This window comes from Octopus bimaculoides, chromosome 2 (genome assembly GCF_001194135.2).
Source record: "Octopus bimaculoides isolate UCB-OBI-ISO-001 chromosome 2, ASM119413v2, whole genome shotgun sequence".
Lineage (NCBI taxonomy): Eukaryota > Metazoa > Mollusca > Cephalopoda > Octopoda > Octopodidae > Octopus > Octopus bimaculoides.
The window spans coordinates 159,208,608-159,215,847 of record NC_068982.1 but is presented as its reverse complement, the minus strand read 5'-3'; the positions used below and the strand labels follow the sequence as shown (position 1 = coordinate 159,215,847).

At 33.8% G+C, this 7,240-nt stretch overlaps 1 protein-coding gene and 1 pseudogene across 2 annotated transcripts in view; one reads left to right on the top strand and one right to left on the bottom strand.

The window, feature by feature from the left end:
* Nucleotides 1-7,240, top strand: part of LOC106874384 (glutamate receptor ionotropic, kainate 2) — a 1,088,700-nt gene that overhangs the window by 34,991 nt on the left and 1,046,469 nt on the right. The gene's annotated exons all lie outside the window — the stretch shown is intronic.
* LOC128247204 (5S ribosomal RNA) lies at nucleotides 145-278 on the bottom strand (annotated as a pseudogene).

Below are 7,240 nucleotides of genomic sequence, written 5' to 3'. Positions count from 1 at the left end.
ATATATATGATATTTATCTCACACCATATGGAGTACTTGTTGATTTTTCCATTATGGAACATTTGGATATTTGAAAGCCTCCGCTTGCATTTACTGTGAAGTTAATTGTGTACTCTGTGTGTTTCTCTCTAACCTTTTTTTTAACGTTTACAGCACCTAGGTTTCCCAAGCGGTCACCCATATAAGTACTAACCAGGCTCGACGTTGCTTAACTTCGGATCATCGGACGAGGATCATCGGACGAGAACCGGTGTTTTCAAAGTGATATGGCCATAAACCGGCCATATCTCTAACTATTATAAATGCACATGCTCATGCATACATCGATTGGACTGAATGCAAATACTAAGGTCTCTTGTTGTTTTTAACAGTTTGATACTTGCCGAAAGGAATTGATATTTCGGCTAGAAATCTCTGGGTGACTGCGTTTCACAATGGTTTTGAGGTATTTTGAAGTTAACCAACATTATTAACCGGTAAAAGCCAATACGATACCCGCTAGGGTTGTATATCCCTATCAACCAAATTCGGAAATTTACCTTTCATAACACTCATATATATATATATATATATATATATATATATATATATATATATCTTACTCAAAGAAATTCCAACTTTGATTTTCACGTTTTATTTACAATCTTGTAATAATATAATATAAGGTAATATAATATAATGAAACGATAGAATATTGAATTTACATTCTGATTGAACTAGGACTTTCATGCATCTTCAGGTTCATATAGTAGTGCTGACAGTTATGTTTTTAGAATTTTCAAACGTGTGTTTTAAATACATTTGTATCGGCTCCAGAATGTTAAGTTTGGTAAACAGTATTCTGAATAATTAGTGTGTGCATTTACTAAATTACGTAAGTTGATTGGTGTTTGATTTAGGTATCACGGTTTGTTGAACATGTCAAGAGACATGTATTTTAACTCTGTCCAAAGCAGTAATTATTTGGCTATATTTAAAAAAATGTAACTAACATTTCTCAGGGATTTTTGCATTTCAATTATCATCATCACCATTATCACCCCTTTTATTACTGTTGTCGTTGTGGTGGTGGTGGTGGTGCTAGAAGTAGATGTGGTAATAGTACTTTAAATCCTAAATAAAATTATTTTTACTTACTTTTCTCTTGAGTAGCTAGCATTTTCCTGCTATTGTCTTCATGGGAACCTTCAATATTGCTGTTGTTGGTAGTGGTAATGGTTGTAGCAGTATAAATAGCACCTCTGTTACTGTTTATTTAGCTTGGATTAGAATTTATTAGTAAAGTTTGATTTTTCCTCGATTTCACTTGGACTGTGTAGTCTGTGTAATGGAAATATTATATATATCTTTTCCACCAACATGTTGCTAGATGGATACTCAAAGGTATCTGACGGACATCTGGGTCTCTAATTTGCTGTCGGCGCACACGTCAACGTTCTAATATTATATTTCCAGTCTGACGCGCATATAGTTCTTCACAATTCGGGAATTTGAAGCAGTAAATTACATTTCTGGTTTTGCAGTTCATATTTGCGGCTATGAATATTTTTCCGGTTTTTGTGTTCTTATATTAGCCGGTATGTAAGAATTGGCATGTACCACATCGACTATCATTGCATTTAGATGCAGTGAATGATTGGTCTTTACTGCTAAGGTCAAACTTTGCCTTTGTTAATAATATTTCAAGTTTTTAATAATATTTTCAAGTCTTTTACTAAGAACCATAGCTCGATCTGTGATTATATCTTTTAATTCATTAATTTGAGCAATAATTGGTAGGTTTGCTTCGGCAATGTTGACAATATTCTGATGACATGGGTTGTGTGTGGCTATAAATGGTATGACTTGTTCTTATTTGTGTGTGTGCGTATATCATAAATCCCAGGACGAAGACTTATTTTATATTCCAGGAAAGTATTTTGGGTATGTGTATATATATATATATATATATATATATATATATATATATAAGATATATGATATGCGCATATTATTCCCTTTGGAGGCAGTATAGTGTTAACAGAGTGCTCATTCCGTATCTGAATGTCTTAGGTTATAAAATCGTTAGTACCATACATGTGACAGTTAGAATATAAATTAGTCTGGTTACTAATCTTCTCACAGTCATGGGATATGAAATACGGAACTTACTACTGCTCTGACAGTCTTAAGTTATAAAAAATGTATTATTACCACACATCTGACAGTGTTGCAATATAAAATATTGTTATTACTACGTGTAATATATTCCTGAAATTTTGCTGAATTTTTATGTGTTGTGTTCTTAAACTAACTACCATTAAAGCGATTTATTACTTATTATTTGGAGGTTTGCTGTAATACAAAAAGCATATTTAGTATAGATATTCCTTTACATGGTCACACCTAATGGTATTTATTCACTCAAAGCTTCCGTATGTGTCAGTCATCCAAGGTAGTCAAGCACTCGTAAAATCATGCTTTGCCAGATAGAACTGAAAGACAGAATCGTATCAGGACTTTTTACCGATCTTGCTACAATACCAGCCTGTCTCCACTGCATATCACCATTGATTTTCTCAAAAATTAAACTAGTTAAAAGTTTATATTTTCCAGTCTTTCTTCATACGTTTTGGTTCATTCTTCTATAATTCTATGTCATGATCATGCTTTGGTTCACTATATGGTCTAAATGAGCATCCACATAATTGGTGTTCGTTCAATGCAGGAGACACTTTGCATTATTTCCCTACTTATTCTTTGCACCTTCTAATTCTGCAGCATATAAATAGGCCCTGGAATTGCGTTAATTTTGTTCATTTGTTTTACTAGTTACTTAATGATTATACGTTCAAAATTTCAAATTTCAGCAAAACATCGTTATACGAGTAAATCTTCTGCGAAACAGAATAACACAGAAGCAATATTCAGCTTTGCATATATACTAGAAAAAAATCTGTATTGAACGGATATCAACTCATGTTTTAGAGAGTGAAACCCACGAATGAATCACTTTTTATGTGTAGTCTTTGTATAAACAAATCTTAGTTCGTCAATAACCTTAGTTTATGATATACTCATAGGTTGAAACGTAGCGCGTATGAAAGATTTAGAAAGTTCTGTGATATGTTAAAGAGAGGATAAGGTATCCGAATACTCGAGACCTGGCACAAATGACTGAAATGCAGTTAATTTTATAACAATCACTAGTTGGCGTCGGGCAGAACAGAGATTGTAAACTGAGAATAAGCTTTTTAAAATGATCTGGGAAAATGGAATGAAGGTCACTCTATTTGATACAATACCTGTGGTTAAAAATCAATATATCAATTCCTTTGTGGATAAGTGGAAAGAAGAGACAAAAGACGAGAACTACTCACAAGTTGAAACATATCTCTCAATGGAATGCCAGCTGATAAAGAGATGATAATCGAAATGATATACTTCATGGAAGTTGTAGTATACTAACGAGTGTGTTTGCTATATCTGGATATCATTTCTAAAAGAATTGCATTATTCTTGTTCGTAAGTGCACATAGATACTGTATTTCACTGTGCTTCAAAATTAAAATAAATATTTGTATTTTAATCCTAGGTAAACGAACAAGAATTACATCGATCCTTATATACTGGTGGCCCAGCTCTGTGAACTACACATATATATGCTTGCACAACAGCACGCACGTAACACATTCAATCTTATATGAGTGTGGATATATACATATGTGCGTGTGTGCATGTATATATGTCTCTGTGGAAGACATTAGCTTCTCAGCCACACGGTTCAACGTTCAGTCCCACTACGTGGTAGTTTGGGAAAGTGTCTTCTCCGATAACCTCGGGGCGACCAAAAGGTTGGAAATTGATTTGATTGAAGGAAACGAAAAGAATCTTGTAGTATATCCATCCATCCATCCATCCATCCGTCCATAGATACATACATAATGCATACATATATACGTAGATACACATACACACAGTCACATAAATGTGTGTATGTATGCGTATATTTGTATCTGTGTGTTCTCACCTCAACGCCTGACAGCCACTGTTGTTTTATTTGCGCTTTAGCAACTTAATGGTCCGATAAAAAAAAAAATCGGTAGAATAAGTACGTAGCATGAAAAATATTACTCAAATATGACTCTGTCAATTTTTCGGATCAAAAACTTTTAAGTTGGACTCCCAGCATGATAGCAGTCCGACGACTGAAAAGAAAAAAAAAATATAGAAGATAGAATATTCATATGATGCATTACATGAGATTCGCTGAAGTGCAACAGAAGTGGTGTGTTATGTGATATTATTTCTTGGTCCCCGTGATGGTAATATTGTTGATGTAGGGGCGTGTGTTTCATCTTCGGCGAGAACATTTAACGATATATATATATATATATACACACACACATAAGGCAAACATACACACACACACACACACACACACACACACACACACACACACATATATATATATATACATATAATTCGTTTACAATAGAACTCAAAATAGATAAAGCAATAAACAACAGCAGGTAAATATTGGGTTAAAATCCTTTTGGGATTGACAGATCGAAGGCTGATTGTTGGACACAAACCCATTTCTTAGTGAAACTGATAGACCTAGAAGCATATTATTGCAATCATTTGAAAACATTTACCTTTTAGGAACTTTATTATTACCAATGGGAATTGTTTGTACTTATATACAGTGATCAGTAGACAGGGTTATGCTAGAGGGCGAGAATTTAACCAATAAGATATTAACGTAGAACATATAAAGTGGAATCGTCACAATATTTAGGACGCTAGTTTTTCACGAGATAAAAAAGAAAAAATGCACAGAAAGACAGAGAGAGAGGAAGAGAGAGAAGTGTGAGAGACAGAGAGAGGGGAGAGAGATGGCGAAAGATAGAGAGAGAAAGATAGATAAAGAGAGAGAGAGAGAAAGAGAGAGAAAGAGAGAGAGAGAGAGAGAGAGAGAGAGAGAGAGAGAGAGAGAGAGAGAGAGAGAGAGAGAGAGAGAGAGAGAGAGAAGCTAGAAATGCTCTTTAATCAAGGCAGTCAAAATCAGAGGAAAGAAGTGGATATTTATTAAACCGTCTGAAAAATATGTGTTACTGTGACGTATGTGTATAGAGGTATGCTCCTATGAAAATATAATTGCATTTGTTAGTGAGAGTAGGGCCTGAATGTGTGTATATATTCGTGCGCACGTGTGTGGTGTGCGTTTAGATTATGTGCGAAAGATGTTTCTGCTGCAGTGTAGTTAGTTAAAGTTCCATAAAATGCATTACTACAACTGACATGGCAGCCTAATATGTGTTGTGAGCGAAAGACGAGCGTAAACGAAAATAGATACATACATACAACGATAGAGAAAAAAAATGGCATAATGCAAAATAAAGAACTAATCTTTTGTAAACAATTATACATTTCACTGGAGGCACTTTTATCTTATGTGTTTACAAATTTGTTAAACGAATATAATTTGGATTGATGGAGGAAATAAAGGAAAATAAACATTTAGAAATTATTTATTTTTGAAAAAAAATTCATGCACCAAACTAGGAACAATCTACTTTAGGGGGATGATTTGAAACAGAATTCGTTATTTATAAAAAATAGCCCAATAAATATATAAACAAATCAATTGCCAAAAAACGTGAATTGCATTTTTTTCTTCAATGTAACACATGAAGTGCTTGTGGTGATAGTATATTGTACGTGACATTCGATTATTCTGTTAAATAGCAAGAAAGAAATTAAACTGAAAGTTAATGATAAATATTTTTTAAAAAAATGAAAGGATCAATGACACAAGGTACTACATGTATTAACATATTTTACAGGCGTGGGATTGCAGTGATGAATATATTTAGAGTATACTTGTTCATAAGGATTTTGTAGCATGAATATTCATTCTGACTTCAAATCTCAAGCAAATTTGTAGATTTTGTTTCTGAGCAAAATTCAGGTCTGTTTTAGTGAAGTTCTGAATTACATAGCCGAGTGACCAGCTAGAAATAGCAATCAAATATTTCCTAAATCCCACACTATCACCTTCAAAATTATAATACTTAATTCTGCACGCAGCAGTAGCGTATCAGGTACTTGAAAATTTAAAAACAACGAAGAAGATGACACAGGCTTAAAAGATATATATTCAATTTTGTCGCTGCACACATCCACGTTAAACCCCCCCCCCCAATCATTTCTATTATCAGTTAAATCCTGCAGTCTCATGAATGTGGCTGTAAAATTACTGTATGGATGAAAAATACTGATCAACTTTTCAGGCCATGCATTTGAGATTTGTATCATTTATGTCCGGTTCGAAGATATTTATGCCGATGGGAACAAGAACCGCAAAAGAAAAACATGGGATAGGGTAATTCCATCCAAATGCTTCAAAATAGACTAAGAATATACGCGGTGTTAAAATGACTAGTTAGTTAAACCTTTTAGTAAAAAGTAAGAATATCAATTTCGTAATATGTTCACGTACTGTTAGAAATATCCAAGGCACTCAGGAAGTTCCTACATATTAAAGACGTAGGTTGGCAAAATGAAGCAGAGTTGGATGGTGTAGACATTGTCAAGTTCTGGGGAGGGAGAGGAAGAAAAAGGCGAGCAAATTGGAAGTTGTAAAATATCAGGCATAGTACGTGGAGAGCAACAATGTGATAAAACTAAAATGCTGAATAAACCGATTACTGCTTGAAGGTTTGACAATTAAATATTAAACATTATACTGCAAATTCAGTCCAGATATTTCTGCTTATGTGATTTGAACTGAAGTGCGACGTATGATGCACACACATCACATAATTTAATGTATTAATTGGAAGTGGAATATTTTGAAGGCGCAGTGGAAACAGTATACTTTTTGTTATAGAAACTTAGTGATATGACAACTAATATAAGATGTTATGAAATTATCATTCAGAAAGTTGCAGAAGGTCCGCCAGCAGTTTTAGTTGAGCATTTGAAGCTGCTATTGCAGATAGGTTTCTTGACAAATGCAAGAACTACAATAATATAGTATGCAAAATTAATGTATAAAAATAATAATAGAGAAAGCAGTAACAGTAAAAGGTATTTGGGTTTTGTGTTCCACTGTACGATGATTGCTAGCGTAAGCCATAAATTGACAGACAACATGAAAGATGTTTCATGTTACTCACACATTGAGCAACCCGCATTAAATATTCTCCAGAACAAATATACACACACTCACACTTATGTGTATATATATATATAT